The following is a 17282-nucleotide window of genomic DNA, read 5'->3' as shown; positions in this document are numbered from 1 at the left end:
TCAACCTGCCTGACTTCAGGCTCTACTACAAAGCCACAGTCATCAAGACAGTATGGTACTGGCACAAAGACAGAAATATAGATCAATGGAACAAAATAGAAAGCCCAGAGATAAATCCACACACATATGGATACCTTATCTTTGACAAAGGAGGCAAGAATATACAATGGAGTAAAGACAATCTCTTTAACAAGTGGTGCTAGGAAAACTGGTCAACCACTTGTAAAAGAATGAAACTAGATCACTTTCTAACACTGCACACAAAAATAAACTCAAAATGGATTAAAGATCTAAATGTAAGACCAGAAACTATAAAACTCCTAGAGGAGAACATAGGCAAAACACTTTCAGACATAAATCACAGCAGGATCCTCTATGATCCACCTCCCAGAATTCTGGAAATAAAAGTAAAAATAAACAAATGGGATCTAATTAAAATTAAAAGCTTCTGCACAACAAAGGAAAATATAAGCAAGGTGAAAAGACAGCCTTCTGAATGGGAGAAAATAATAGCAAATGAAGCAACTGACAAACAACTAATCTCAAAAATATACAAGCAACTCCTACAGCTCAATTCCAGAAAAATAAACGACCCAATCAAAAAATGGGCCAAAGAATTAAATAGACATTTATCCAAAGAAGACATATGGATGGCTAACAAACACATGAAAAGATGCTCAACATCACTTTTTATTAGAGAAATGCAAATCAAAATCACAATGAGGTACCACTTCACACCAGTCAGAATGTCTGTGATCCAAAAATCTGCAAGCAATAAATGCTGGAGAGGGTGTGGAGAAAAGGGAACCCTCCTACACTGTTGGTGGGAATGCAAACTAGTACAGCCACTGTGGAGAACAGTGTGGAGATTCCTTAAAAAATTGCAAATAGAACTGCCTTATGACCCAGCAATCCCACTGCTGGGCATACACACCGAGGAAACCAGAATTGAAAGAGACACATGTACCCCAATGTTCATCGCAGCACTGTTTATAATAGCTAGGACATGGAAACAACCTAGATGTCCATCAGCAGATGAATGGATAAGAAAGCTGTGGTACATATACACAATGGAGTATTACTCAGCCATTAAAAAGAATACATTTGAATCAGTTCTGATGAGATGGATGAAACTGGAGCCGATTATACAGAGTGAAGTAAGCCAGGAAAAAAAACACCAATACAGTATACTAACACATATATATGGAATTTAGAAAGATGGCAATGATGACCCTGTATGCAAGACAACAAAAAAGACACAGATGTGTATAATGGACTTTTGGACTCAGAGGGAGAGGGAGAGGGTGGGATGATTTGGGAGAATGGTATTGAAACATGTATACTATCATGTAAGAATCGAATCGCCAGTCTATGTCCGACGCAGGATACAGCATGCTTGGGGTTGGTGAACGGGGATGACCCAGAGAGATGTTATGGGGAGGGAGGTGGGAGGGAGGTTCACGTTTGGGAATGCATGTACACCCTTGGTGGATTCAAGTCAGTGTATGGGAAAACCAATACAGTATTGTAAAGTAAAATAAAGTAAAAAAAAAAAAAAAAGAATGTTGGAGTGTAGGTCACTATCTATATGGAGATTAGAATTCAAGCTAATGCTGTTGAGACGCGTTTGACAACTCTGCCATCTAATGGATCATCTGTGCTTCCCAACTTAATGACAAATTCCTTGCTTAATGTGCTATTGTCTACTCTATGAATTTAATAAAGTTTTAAATAATCAAAAAAAATGAAAATTATGTTTATCAAGCTGGATTTTGTAATTCTTCTTGTAAAATAAGTGAAACTGTGGTGACATCAAATAATTATTATGATTTTGAGAAGTTACATTTTTAATCTTGAGAAGAAATTTTAATATTTATTTTATTTTTTAATAACTTTACTGGCCTTCATTACTGTGTGCAGGCTATTTGTATTTGTGGCAAGTGGGAGCTACTCTCTAATTGTAGTGTGTGTGCTTCTCATTGCGGTGGCTTCTCTTGTTGGATAGCACAGGCTCTGGAGTGTGCAGGCTTCAGTAGCTGTGGCTCAATGGCTTAGTTGTCCCGTGGCATATGGATTCTTTCTGGACCAGGGATTGAGCCCTTGTCCCCTGCATTTTCAGGTGGATTCTTAACTTCTAGACCACCAGGAAGACCTAGGGTTTTTCTGTTTTAAAAATACTACCTTATCAAATTTGTGGGGCAGCCTTAAATTAGAACTAGATCTGCTTTTTAAAGAGTCTCATGAAATGTTTCTTTCAGGTCTGTGTGGCCTGAATTATTTTAACTTTTCTAGAAGGAATCAGGATTCATAGAGTCTATACATTTTATTTATTTTTCTTTTTTTTGCACCTCACATCCCAATAATATATTTATTATTTCAAGAAATAAATCTTTAAAAAAAAGAGAGAGAAAAAAGAGTATCTCTATTGCTTTCCCCCGACAGGTCAGGTCCTTGGTGACTACTGAGATTCTGTGGCCGCAGGCGCCACCCAGGCCGAAAGGGCTCTCTGATGGGAGGCGTCCACCCTCAGGCCCACAGCAGAGCTAATCCCCCATCTCTGGACTCAGGGTCCTGTGGCTGCCTCCCCGAAAGGGTGGAGGGGCAGGCCTAGGTGGATGGGGCAGATTGCCAGAAAGGGAGTGGGATTAAAAATCAACTGGGGTGGGGTGGCAGTGATTCTGAAGTCCTAGTCTTTTTCCTCAAGCTGGGCTCTGGGCTCAGGGTGAAGGGGAAGGCATGCCACACAAAGACGGATGGACAGCTGGATCTAGAGGAGGTCTGAGGCTGACGAGGCTGGAGGTAGGGATGCGGATGCAGCATTGATGGGGTGGGAGGGCACAAAGGGGTAGCAGGCCTGGGGAGCCAGGAAATAGACCAGGTGTGCTGTGGGCCTGAAGGTCCATCCCAAGCCTACAAAAGATGCTTGTGGGGTGGGACAGGACCTGAGGCTTTGGAAGCAAGTCCACAGTTTGGAGGCGCAGTCATGCTGGGGGAGGTTTCAGGAAATGCCCAAAATGAAGAAAGTTGGAACAAGCAAGAGGGAGACAATTCAACCCAGGGTCCAGGTGGTTCCTGCAGCCTCTGACTGTAGGCCCCAAGTTTGGAGGGGAGAGGGAATTTGGGAAAGCTAATAGGAGGCATAAACAGGGTCCCCCAGCCTGGCCTTCCCTCAGGCCCCCCACCCTTTCTGCCCACATTGCAAACAGCCCCAGAGGGACAAGGTTGACCCCTCACACATCACTCCCCACTCTGTGGACCATTCAATGGGCCATCAAGCAAGCATCACCCCACTTCCTCTGTTATATACCCAGAGGGCCCCTCCTGGTCCCAAGAAGGACAAGAGCCCTCTCTCCATCTGGTTCAGATCTGGTCTTGCACAGAGCAAGGGACCTCTGACCACCTGCTCCTGGGCCACTCACTGGGACGTTTGCACCAACCCCCAGCTGCTTGGCCACTGCGCTGCCATGCACCCCTGGGAGGAGCATGAGAAGCCTTCGGAGGGTGGACACCAGATGCTTGGCAGAGTCTCCCGGCTCCCTAGACCTATGCACCAATCTGCCCTGCCGACGTCCCAGTCAAGGAAGAAGGCTTCAGTTCGGGGGCGTCGAGGGGAGGGAGGGTCATTGGAGCTCAGAATCTGCTGGTGCTTTCTCCTGCGGTAGAGAGGCCAGCCTGGTGGTCACCCTCCCAGACAGTCCTGGCACAAGGCCACCTGGCCCTCGCGGAAGTCTCGGCAGGGGCAGAGCCGCGGATATTTCGTGCTGGAGCCGGCGCAGCTGAAGAGCAGAGGTTCCTTCTGCAGGAAGCACTCCTGGCCAGGCTGGGCAAAGGCCGGGTACAGGTGGTTCATCTCTGACTCAATGCCGTCGCAGGGCACCTGCAGCTTCTGGAAGGCGTCCTGGCTGTTGAGGAAGGGGAAGAAAGAGGGCTCACAGATCAGCCCGTGGTCCAGGCAGGCATCTGTGCAGGCCCTTCCCGTGGCAGCCAGCCAGGCCCGGAGGGAGTGCACTGGGGGCCAGGCCCCCGGGGCTAAGCTGGTGTTGTGGGCCCATTCGAGGTGGGTGGCATTGGGAGCCAGGATGAAGGGGTTCTGCGGGGCTCGCGGCAGGAGCCGGGTCTACACAAAAGTCCTGGTGCTGGATGTAGGCATGGATTTGCTCCAGCATCCCCTCACACGTGTATTCCTAGGGCAGGTAGGGGCCCACCTCATGTTAATGCCATTTTCCAGCCAGCAACACCAGAAATCAGGTAGCTTCAGCCCTGGTAGTGAAATCCTGCAGGTCTGCTTGAGGCCCAGAATCTATAAATTTTAGAAGAGACTATATAGTTCATTTACCTGATGATCTTTTTACAGTTGTGGTCACAGTGGGCCACACAGTTTAAATGCCTTCAGTCACACAATCAACAGCAATTGTCTGACTCTCTCATGTTTAATCACTGATTTGTGACCAAATGTTAGCCAAAGAGTAGCCTTTTAAAATTACATATAAAAGTAAAGTCAATTATAATAGAAAATTTAAAAGAACAAGGGTTTTGTATTAATAGGTGAATATCTAATTCAGCCAACTTTCTTATATATGTATTTAGCTTCATGTATGTGTATATATGTATTTAGGTACATTTATGTGGATTAAGAATAGATCTCATTCATTTTATTTAAATTATTGTTTCCAAACTTCTCTTCTATTCATTATATGTATCACCTACCATCTTCATTGTAATACAGTAGCTGTCCTACGTGAGTCTTACTATCATACTTCTCAATTCTCAATTTATATCTCATTAACATATATTCTGACCATAATTGGGCTTGACCAGTGACTCATGAATCTTTTCAAAAATAATTTATTAGTAACCTATCATGTACCTTACATTGTATGAAGATGCACTGATGAATAAAGTGGATTGGATTCCTTCCCACAAAGAGCTAGGGAAGGAATTATCTAGAGTAGGGCAAGGATCTCCATTAACTGATGCCAGTCCTTGAAATGCCTCACTGTTTAACAGATTACCCCCAAAATATGGCAGCCTAGAGCAACAAAAATTTATTATCTCTCAGTTTCTGAACTTTTGGGAATCTAGGGATAGATTAGCTGGGTCTTCCATTTCAGAGTTTCTCATCAGATTGCAATCACAATGGCAGTCAGGTCCATAGTGCTATCTGGAGGCTGAACTAAGGGAGATCTGCTTCTGGCCTCATTCACATGGTTCTGAACAACATTCAGTTCCTTGTGATTTGTTGGACTGAGGACTTCAGTTCATCACTGGCTGGGAGATAGAGGCTTCTATCAGTTCCTTGTCATGTGGACCTTTCCATAGCAAACATCATAGCATGGTATCTGGCTTCCACCATGGAGCGAAGCAAGAAAAAATGAAGAAAATCAAAATAGAAGCCCAAGTCTATTTGTAACCTAATCTTGAAAGTCACAGCCTATCCTTTTTGCCATATTCTGGTCATTAGAAGAAAGTCACAGCATCTAGCTCACCCTTTTAGGAAGATTATCAAGGGTATTAAAGCCAGAAGTTAGGTATCATTGGGAATTATCTTAGAAGCTACTTACTGCAGGCTTAAAAAAAAAAATCAGTGTGTGATAAAATAGTCATATTCAACCAGATTTCAAGTAGAAACCAATACTGTATGAAAAATTGTGAAGGGATTATCATTTTATTCCCTGATGTGTACTATTTAACAAGATAGCCCGCCAATATTTCATGGATCAGGTATGAAGACAAGAGACTCTGGGCTCAGAGAGTAGACTAAGGACAGTTTATCACTTGAAGTAGAAGTACCAGAGCACCAGCATTTCTAATATTGTTTCATCAACCCAATTATTGTCAAAGTGAACAAACAGTGCCAGATTACTCTTGCACACACAATGAATTGAATTATAGGTAAGGGACCCTGAGTTTAACAAGCCTAATATTTTATATTTAACAGTAAGCATACTTGCTGTTTGCTCCAAAGACAGATGCTATCTCTGCATTTCAGGTTATAAGCAAATGTGTTCTTTGCTTCAGAGAAAAACTCTGTCCTCCAAAGTTGTTCACAATACAAATCTTCTTGAAAAGATAGTTGAGAATAAAGGGCAATGAGTATCTCTTTCACTCTTAAGACATGCTGACATATGATTATCTCATAGATGATTGTTTCTCAACATACTGGTTCTTTCAACACAAGTAGTTTAATAAGCATTGATGTCGATGTTTGCTCACAGAACTTATAATCTAAGGGTTTTCCATCTCTATTCTGTATGGTTCCCAGGGCCTGTGATGGTGCCTCTGAAGTCATTATAGGGATTGGTAAATTTAAAAAGAAAAGAAGTCTTTGCTTCAGATATATCTCATTCTTTTTTTAATTTTAGAGTTTGAGGTAAGAATGAGATCTTGCTGAAATGTGAAAAAGAACTAGAATAGCCTAAAGTGAATGAGGTAAAGATAAACCCTGATTATAGGAATTAACCACAATTTCTTGAGAATTTATTCCAGAGAAACAGATTAGAAAAGAATAAAGTCTTTGAAAGCATGCTCAGAAGGATTTGCAACATGGTACATGTTTACACCTTGGAACAACCAAGAAATTTCACCTCTTAATTTTATAAGCTCATTTCACTTTGCAATGTTTAATGTGAGATACTGATTAGAAAGGTAAGAAATGAAAAATCTGCTGTGTGAGAGGAGGAAAAGACATTTTTGCTAACTTACAGAAATAAGAGAAGTTAAGTCAGTTAATTCCAGAGAAAACATATAGGCCAAAAGAAACTATGGAGAAGTGATAAATACAATAAAAAATCAAGCAAAACTGAAATAGCTTGCATAATTTTAATCACAAAGTGAGAAAGACCAATCTGACCAACTAGAGTTAACAACTAGAGTTAAATCTAAATTAAGGCTACCCTGTGCAGACTCATAAGAATGGAAATATGTTAAGGAAAATGTTATGCAAATGAAATAAACAATAACTAGAAATGCTGCTGCATATACTCTAGTTAGCTCCATTTTGGGTAAAGATCTGGAAAGGAGTTTGAAAGGGATTTATGCTCTACAGGAAAAAAAAAAAAGGTATCTCAAAAGAAAAGTATTTGAGGTGGATGCTTGGGAGTGATTTTATGTCTATGCACTCAAGAGAGATATTGTTGCTTTTTTACCTATTGCTTTCCACTTTCACAATTACAAGTTTGAGCAGGTAATAAAGGAGGAAGTTAAACTTTCATGTAGTTTCTTCTCTGCTTTTTGATACTATTGGAGGCCCCACATATGAGGAAAAGCTTAAAACCTTGAATTTAGTACTCTACATAAATTGGACTGGGACTGGTACAGGAGTCCAGGCAGCTTACTACTTAGAATGCTCTCTTTGTTTGTATTATCTCCAAGAGTGGTGAATGTTGGTCCCTCTTGTATGTGTGTGTGTGTGTGTGTGTGTGTGTGTGTGTAAACCATATGTTAAAATTTTAAATAATATAGGTAAAACAATAATCCCTTGACTACCACATCCCCATTCCAATATCATTTCTGTTCTCAGATACACATACTATCCGTTTTGGTATTTTTTGATATCTATAGACAAGCATTTATGTCATCATATCCATGAATAGAAATGGAATTATATACAACAGGGATCAGAAATCTTTAGCCTGGTGGTCAAATCTTGTTGACCTCTTTTTTGTTTACTGCTTGTGAGCTAAGGTTGGTTTTTGCAGTTTTTAAATTGTTACTTTTAAAGAGTTATGTAAGAACCTACCTATATGACAGCCTCAATTTTTGTCTCATGATCTGCAAAGTCTTAAATATTTGCTCTCTAGCCCTTTAAGAAATGGTTTGTCAATCTTGGATACAGAATGGGTTATTTTCTAAAATATCTTAAAATGTATACAAGAAAATTTCTTGGGGATCTGATGTGAATCTATTTTATTCTTTATAGCTGAAAGATGATATGGCATAGTATGGGTTATTGCTTTAAATTCTACCAAGACCATATATGTCTTGATAGATATTAATGTTAACATTTTTAACATCAGAAATAATACTGAAATGCCCAAACATTTTGGTGCACAGGGGCAAGTATTTGCTTATGAATATTTTCAATTGATATTAAAAATAATGTACTTAGAATTTTTTCACAAATTTGAGGTCATTTCCCACTTATAAGATTTTTAACAAACTCTTGGAATATTATTGTTAGAGAATTTTTTATTTTAAATATAACTACCATGTAGACCATACTTGCATCAGCAGGCATAATACACTTTTCCCATAGGCAACACTGTAAAGTATGACAAGTTATAACCACAAAAGTATTTGGTGAATACAGAAATAAAACAAGGTGCATCAGTTATGTGAATTTAATGTTTAAAAGCATAAAACTAATTCAGCCTGGTGAAATTATCTTTAAAATTAGGACAGTCTTGTTAACAAACCATCAGATTATAGGCAGCTGTGTGTGTGTGTGTGTGTGTGTGTGTGTGTTAGTTGATCAGTTGTGTCTGACTCTTTGCAATTCCATGGACTATAGCCCTTCAGGCCCCTCTCTCCTTGGAATTCTCCAGGCAGGAATACTGGAATGAGTACCCATTCTCTTCTCTAGTGGATCTTTGAGATGAAGCAATTGAATCTGGGTCTCCTGCATTGCCAGCAGATTCTTTACCATCTGAGCCACACTTCCTTTAAATAGGCTAATGATTCTCATTTTCAATATATATAGTTCTGCCTCTTTATATTGGCACATAATAGGAATACACATAACTTTTGCTGAATGTTTAAATGAATATATTATTTTTGAGATTGATATTTGGTGATGCATGTTTACAGGAACATAGATTATAGAAGAATAAATTAAATTTGACTAATTCAAATTTATATGGGACAATAATATGGTTATATTCTCATAAAATCTTAGAAACACTTATATTGCCCAGATTTAAAATACTATAGGTAATATGGAGGGAGATCAGAGTTAATCAGAAACAGAAATATGTAAAAAATAGTATATTTGAAAAGATAAGCTGTGCTTTTAAAACAATATGTGTAAAATATACTTTTTTTGACTAGCTTGCAAAAGTTTTAACAACAGGATGTAAAAAAAAAACATAAAGATTGAACATATTTATGTTGTTCTCAAATTTCAGTGTATATCAGAATTACCTAGAGGGCCTATTAAAACTTCTGTGCTCCATCCCCAGAGTTTCTGAATCAGAACGTGTGTTTTGATGTGTCATTTTGACTGTGCTAAATCACCCAACCTCCAAATTCCTTTCTTGTAAGTTTCTGGACAGGTGGACTACACTAGATAGTTTTGTGAGAGTTGGAAGAAGGAAGGGAATCACAAGCCATTTTGTACCGTAAGTAAAACATTTACCCAGTGATTCAAACACAACCTAGGTGCTACGATAAAGGGGTTTTAAAGATAAAATTAAAATCCTAAAAAGTTGACTTTAAATTATTGAGATTATCTTGGATGGACCTCAACTAATTCATTGGAAGGCCTTAAAAGAGCACTTAGAGAATAAGTTGATCACTTAGACCTCAGAGCGGAGAAGGCAAAGGCACCCCACTCCTGGACTCTTGCCTGAAAAATCCCAATGATGGAGGAGACTGGTAGGCTGCAGTCCATGGGGTTGCTAAGAGTCGGGCACGACTGAGCGACTTCACTTTCACTTTTCACTTTCCTGTATTGGAGAAGGAAATGGCAACCCACTCCAGTGTTCTTGCCTGGAAAATCCCAGGGACGGGGAAGCCTAGTGGGCTGCCGTCTATGGGGTCACACAGAGTCGGACACAATTGAAGCAACTTAGCAGCAGCAGCAGACCTGAGACAGAGACAGAGAGAGAGGGAGAACAAGATAGAATTTCACCAAAGATAGCCACTTCAGCCCATGTTCATGGGATTTCAGCCTCTTTGTGATATTTGCTTCTTAAACGCCTACCCTAAGAGCTTTGGATTTACTTAGCCAAGTCTGATATTTGTACAAACCAATTTCTCATATTAAATTTGTTTCTCTATATAATGTATAGTATATATACATACTCTGATTCTCTGGTTGAAGAATATATGTATATAAACATATATACATACACACACACACGCACAAACATATATACAAATCGTATCAAAGATACAATGGCTCCAAATTGGGAAATGAGTACATCAAGGCTGTATATTGACACCCTGCTTATTTAACTTATATACATAGTACATCATGAGAAATTCTGAGCTGAATGAAGCACAAGCTGGGTTCAGGCTTGTTGGGAGAAATATCAATAACCTCAGATATGCAGATGACACCACTCTTATGGCATATACGTTCTGTGTTTTCATAAAACATATGAAAACCAGGTTGTATGCCCTACTGGCTATGCCTTGATATTTATGAATGTTTTCTTAAAGTTGATCAAAACACCATGTAAACTTGTGTGTGTGTGTGTGTGTGTGTGTGTGTGTGTGTGTTCAGTTGCTCAGGTGTGTCTGACTCTTTGCAATTTTGTACTCCAAGGGATCTTCTTGACCCAGGAATCAAACCTACATCTCTTGCATTGACAGGTTAATTCTTTATCACTGGTGCCATCTTGGAAGCCCAGTTAAACTTACTGGTCTTAATCTGTGTCCATGAAATAAGAATGTTTTCCATTGATTTAGCTAATCATAGTCTTCATAAGGCTTTATCAAGAATCCCTGAAAACTAGTTACATCATGCAGATGCTTTAAAGAGTGCAAATCCACGTGAGCTGAAAGAGATAAATACATTGGCCACATTAACATTCTCTACCCCATCCCCTATTTCTATTACCAGTTCAGTTCAGTGGCTCAGTTGTGTCCGACTCTTGCGACCCCATGAAATACAGCACGCCAGGCCTCCCTGTCCAACATCAACTCCTGGAGTTCACCCAACTTATGTCCACTGAGTCTGTGATGCCATCCAACCATCTCTTCCTCTGTCATCCCCTTCTCCTCCTGCCTTCAATCTTCCCCAGCATCAGAGTCTTTTCAAATGAGTCAGCTCTTTGCATCAGGTGGCCAAAGTATTGGAGTGTCAGCTTTAACATCAGTCCTTCCAATGAACACCCAGGACTGATCTCCTTTAGGATGGACTGGTTGGATCTCCTTGCAGTCCCAGGGACTCTTGAAAGGTTGTTGTTGAATTACAACGCCGGGATTTTTGGCCCCCGGAGGAGAAGAATTCAATCCGGGGCCAGAGAAGAGGCTTGATCACTCAGAACTTTTGTGTAACAGAGTTTTATTAAAGTATAAAGGAGATAGAGAAAGCTTTTGACATAGGCATCAGAAGGGGGCAGAAAGAGTACCCCCCTGCTAGTCTTTAGCTGGATGTTATATAGTCACCAGCAGTCTGTTAATGAAAGAAAGGAATGTCTCAAAATTTAGAATGACACCAAGCCCCTCACCCATAAGATGTATTTTGGAATAATCTTGGCTCCAAATGGTTTATCTTGGGCCATAAAAGGATTAACTTGAATCTTGAAGAAGGGCAGAGCACCATACAAATAGTTTCGTTTACATAGATTAGAGGAACAATATCGGAGTATAACATACTGGTTTATCAAGTAGGTTCTGAGCCCAAAAGGCGGAACCAACTTGAAGACAGAGTTTGGGGTAAATGCATAGTACATTAGTATAGCTTAAGATAAACATAAGAAAAAGGCATTGGTTAACTTCAGGTGAAACCAGGTGTCATGGCAACACAGAATTTTAAAAGAAACTTCCTTTTAAATTTGTATAGAGAAGGAAAAAAATATCACTAGTTTGTTTCCACCTGCCGCTTAAGGGAGATAAAAATGTCTGACACTTGCAGACTATTTCCTCCATTTGGAGACCCCTGGCCTTCCTGCCTGTTACTCTCTCACTCTCAAGAGTCTTCTCCAACACCACGGTTCAAAAGCGTCAATTCTTCGGCACTCAGCTTTCTTTATAGTCCAACTCGCATCCATACATGCTGCTGCTGCTGCTGCTAAGTCACTTCAGTCGTGTCCGACTCTGTGCAACCCCATAGACTGCAGCCCACTAGGCTCCCCATCCCTGGGATTCTCCAGGCAAGAACACTGGAGTGGGTTGCCATTTTCTTCTCTGGTGCAGGAAAGTGAAAAGTGAAAGTGAAGTCACTCAGTTGTATCCAATTCTTTGTGACCCCATGGACTGCAGCCTACCAGGCTCCTCCGTCCATGGGATTTTCCAGGCAAGAGTACTGGAGTGGGTTGCCATTGCCTTCTCCAATGACAAAACTAGATAGCATATTAAAAACAGACATTACTTTACCGACAAAGGTCCGTATAGTCAAAGTTATGGTTTTTCCAGTAGTCATGTATGGTTGTGAGAGTTGGACCATAAGGAAAGCTGAGCACCAAATAATTGATGCTTTCAAACTGTGGTATTGGAGAAGACTCTTGAGAGTCCCTTGGACTGCAAGAAAATCAAACCAGTCAATCCTAAAGGAAATCAGTCCTGCCTATTCATTGGAAGGACTGATGCTGAAGCTGAAACTCCAATACTTCGGCCACCTTATACAAAGAGCCAACTCCTTGGAGTAGACCTTGATCCTGGGAAAGATTGAAGGCAGGATAAGGGCAAACAGAGGATGAGATGCTTGGATGGCATCACCAAGTCAACGGACAGGAGTTTGAACAAGCTCCGGAAGATGGTAAATGACAGGGAAGGTTGGTGTGCTGCAGTTCATGGGGTTACAAAGAGTCAAACACGACTGAGTGACTAAACAACAACAGTTAAAGAAATTATTTTATTGGGATGGATTTGGATTAGATAATGTGGAAAATCTTTTTCAATTCTGACTGTATGATGTAAAAGAACCAATCTAATTCTTTCATGTTATTCTTTCCTCAGAATATACTCCTTTGACTATTTGATTTTATAAGCAGTCTTAGTTTTATAAACATGATTACTCAGTCCCTTGTTACTTGGATAAATGTCAACATTTTAATTTTTTTTAATAACACATTATAATTTTTCCTATTATGGGACAATTCAAGTGAAGAAATTACATGATCAGATAATTTAGACCTCAGTTTCATTTTTATATTAATATACGTATTTTTGAAAAAATTGCCAAGAGTGCATACAGTGCCTAAAAGAGTCTTTAGTACATGTACATGTTTGCAAAATTAACAAGGAGAGGGAAGAGAAAGGATTTCTAGGACCTAAAATATTACTAGTGAATTATGTCATCCTTATCATTAATCATCATCTGGTATGTCATGTTTGCTCTCCATCTCGTTGGGTATCAGGTGTGATGTTGAAGAGTTTCAGTACATTAATTCACAACTAGTGACTACTGGTGACGGGCAGATTAGGTTATTCTGTTACTATTTATTAACTCTGTTAATTGCTTGACAAATTATTATTGACTACCATTCACGCAGTGACAGATGACCAATAAGATGTTAAATAGCACTTACTGTACTGTTTTTGAATTCTTGATAGATGATACATTTACAAAAATTTAAATTAGAAAACAGTTTTCTTTTAAGGGGCAAATGAGTTGTGTTATAAAATCAAGGTATGAATAATTTTAGTATGAAAATGAAGCCTCATTTAAAATAAAGTAATGAAGACCAAATTAACTTTAAATGCTCACACAATTAAAGGTTGTTTTCAGAATCTTGTGCGCTTCTCTGATAATGAGTATATTAGAAGAGTATTCTAGTAATCAATATCATATCAGTAAGAGAGAAAACCTGGGAAAGGATCCAAGGTTAGTGGAACAGTTCATGGTACAAATGTTTTCTGAATGGAATAATGAAAAAGCAAATGTGAATCCATGTTCTTTTCCAGTGCATTTATGCATGTGAAATTTCAGTAGACCTTGAGCAAGAGAAAATAATGAAATATTTCATTATTTTCACCTTTAAAGTTTGCAAAAAAGTTTAAATTTCAAATATTTTCTGATTTTGAACTTTTTAAAAAATTTTGAAAATATAATATGGAATGACCGGAATACAGAGAAACTAATCCTTAGAAATGAGGATGACTATTGTGTAAGAAATAAACAACAAAACATATTTCCAACTTTCCTTCAACTCAGCTTATATCTGTCTTATTCACCAGTGCTTCCCAATATTAATTAGAGTAATGAAAGCTAATGTGACAAATAAACAATTGTATTGAGCAACACATTGCAACTAATTTCTTACTTGGATGACAGTTCTGATGCAGTTCCTAGACAGAATGTGGCTCTACTCAACTTGAAGATTTAGGAATTTAGATCTTTCCATCTCTGAACTTCCTCTCTTAGGTCTAGCATTCTGGGGTCAATTGTGCTCAGGTAGAATAAAAGGAAGAATGAGGGAGAAGAAGGCTTTCACACTTCTTAACCTTGTAACAACTGAGGTGAAATATGCCACTTTCACTTATATTCCATTGGCAAGAGATAGTCTTATGACTTCCCTCAAATGCAGCAGAGACTGGAAAATGTGCTTTCTGTCTGGGCATCCAGTTCCCAGCCACTACCTATTCTGTGTAGAGCAGCAATGATGAGGTTGGCATTTGTTTAGACTGTTTTCTAGGAGGAAAATGATCATTGAGGTGAAAGATCATCCATAAGGATCATGCAGTTTCCTCTCTTCTGTATATGGCAACAGGTAGAAGCATGGTGCCCCTGCCTTTCTGCTTCATCACACCATAGGACGCTTCTTAAGCTCTGCTTCCTTGGTCTGACAAATTCTTACTGAAATCTAACAAGACTACAAAATTCACATGACATACAACTGTTTGGAATACCCTCTATTTAAAACCCCCTAAATTCTCATGCATTCCATGAAGTTTTTCTAAAGTAACTGAAGCTACTACTCTTCTGTTACCTTGTATTTTCTGAAATAATCCAATTCAAAAAAAATCTTCTAATTTCTCATTGATTTATAATTAGCAATGACTCTGTCTGAATTGCATTTTCTGTTCTAATTTCTTCCCCATCTCACTCTGTTCATCAAATATATTTATAATCATATCAAGAAATATCTATACATTGCTGGGAAATGGCTTCTTCAAGAGAGCTTTCAGTGAGTTAAGCATATGTTTGAGAGATTGGCTCTATTAAAATATATCAAATGCTTATTGGTTCAAATAATAATAGGGGGATCAATGGAAGAGGATTGGAGAGAGGTAGCTTCTAGTGTAATATGAGCAGGCTTCTAGAGAGGCAATGGAGTGTAATGGAAAGAACACTACTTGGAATCCAAAATACCTTCATTTGCTTCTACCATAATACTTAATGGTTTTGTGGTTTGTGGTTTTAGACACATCACTTACTCTCTCTAAATCTCTAAATCTTGATTTCATCATGCATGAAATAGCAACCTTTTCCTATAACAGTTTATATGAATATGAAAAATAATTTCAATGAAGGTGTCATAAATTTCAATATTCTGCTTCATAAAGTAATAGATTCACTCTAACTTGAGCCATTGTGCTTAAGCACAGTGGGTCTGCAAGTTTGGTCAAGTGCCCACAAGGATCTCCTCAAACTGTGAGATAATCTGATTTTATTCAACTGAGCCTCCTCATTTTGCAGATGAGGAAAGGAGAGAGGTGAAGACCCTTATACAAGTATAAATGCATGACCACAGCACTCTTACCCTAATGCCAGCATACTCTGGAATCATATGAGTTTTGGCTTTTGCTCTGTCTGGGCTACCTTTAGCCCTTTCAGTCATTTTTTTAAAACTTAGGTCCATTTTGATTGTTGTTTTCTTGCACGATGTGGCCAGCAAATGCTATTGACTTCATAAAACATAATTCCTCCATACTCCAAAGACATCTAAATAATTCATTTATGAATATCATGATGATTCAACTGATTTTGAAAGAGAAACTGTTCACATGACTGTTTTACTTGATACCCAGCTTCAATAGGTTTTCTAGCTTAAGTTGAACCTAGTATTGTTATCAAAGAATTGAATTATATTTGGTTCAGTTTAACTTAATACATAAACTAGCTCTATGAAAGAGTAGAATATTACAGAATGATTGTATAATAAATCAGAATGTCTGACTATATAATTTGAAATCAAGAAAAATATATTCTTAACACTGTGGCATCTATAGCATTAATATGTTTAGAAGTCTAAAAATTGATATTTCCTAGTGTCTAAGGAGACAGTTTCCAATTAAGTAAACTTTTATCAGATATTTTTTATTCTTTGATTGCTTTATACTGTGTAAACTAATTCAAGATGAGATGCGATAGGGACACAGACGTAGAGAACAAATGTGGACACCGAGGGGGCAAGGGGTGTGTGTAATGAATTGGGAGATTGGGATTGACATATATACACTATTATGTTTAACATAGATAATTTATGAGAACCTACTCTGTACACAGGGAGCTCTACTTGGTGCTCTCTGGTTACCTAAATGGGAATGAAATTTAAAAAAAAAAAAAAAAGAGGGGACAGATGAACACGAATGACTGAATTTACTTTGCTCTACAGCAGAAACTGATGCAGCTATGTACAGAAACTATGTTGTTGTTTCGTCACTAAGTTGTGTCTAACTCTTTCGTGAACTTACAGACTATAGCCCACCACGCTCTTTGTCCATGGGATTTCCCAGACGATAGTGGAATGGGTTACCATTTCCTTCTCCAGGGGCTCTTCCCGACCTAGGTATTGAACCCACATCTCCTGCATTGGCAGGCAAATTCTTTACCACTGAGCCAATCAGGGAAGCAAAATCAGCTATACTCAAAAATAAATAAATAAATAAAATAAAAAAGGTGAGAAGGGTTTCTTGCTCAAATTAAGTGGTCTAATATGATGGTGATGATGGATGAATAACTATAGGCTCATTCAATTACTGATGATTTAGCCTCTCAGTTTGTCATCATATACCTTAGCATGGGTCAAGTTAATTTGTTTAAAAAAATCTGCTTCGGAGACATGGAATTACATAATTTTCTCTGATATTGTTTGGTTATCTTCGCTGATGTTATGGGGTCTGTTAAATTGTAGATACCCCCCTTCTCTTCATTCTCCCCATTAAACTGTTCTGGTCATAAAACCTCTGATTTTGAGAAATTAATTTTATCATATTACTCTAAATGTAGAGAGGAGAACATTATGTAATTTTAATTAAAAAACAACATCATGGTGAAGATAAACAATGGAATTATAATATATTGTGTTTTTTACCAACAAACCATAGTTGCTAGTATTGAAAAATAGTTAGAATGTGCTGTAACTTGCATATTGAAAAATATTTCATTTCTGTAGGCATTTTAGTGTTGTTTCTATTCCATTCAAAACTTCTTCTAAGCTTTGGAAAACAGG

At 38.7% G+C, this 17282-nt stretch overlaps 1 pseudogene; it reads right to left on the bottom strand.

The window, feature by feature from the left end:
• Positions 1 to 3679: 3679 nt before the first annotated feature.
• LOC138424802 (alpha-1,6-mannosylglycoprotein 6-beta-N-acetylglucosaminyltransferase B-like) overlaps positions 3680 to 17282 on the bottom strand; it is a 62603-nt pseudogene continuing 49000 nt past the window's right edge.

The sequence above is a fragment of the Ovis canadensis genome, chromosome 19, assembly GCF_042477335.2.
Source record: "Ovis canadensis isolate MfBH-ARS-UI-01 breed Bighorn chromosome 19, ARS-UI_OviCan_v2, whole genome shotgun sequence".
NCBI lineage: Eukaryota > Metazoa > Chordata > Mammalia > Artiodactyla > Bovidae > Ovis > Ovis canadensis.
The sequence above is the reverse complement of the archived record's forward strand: the minus strand, read 5'-3'. Positions and strand labels throughout refer to the sequence as shown.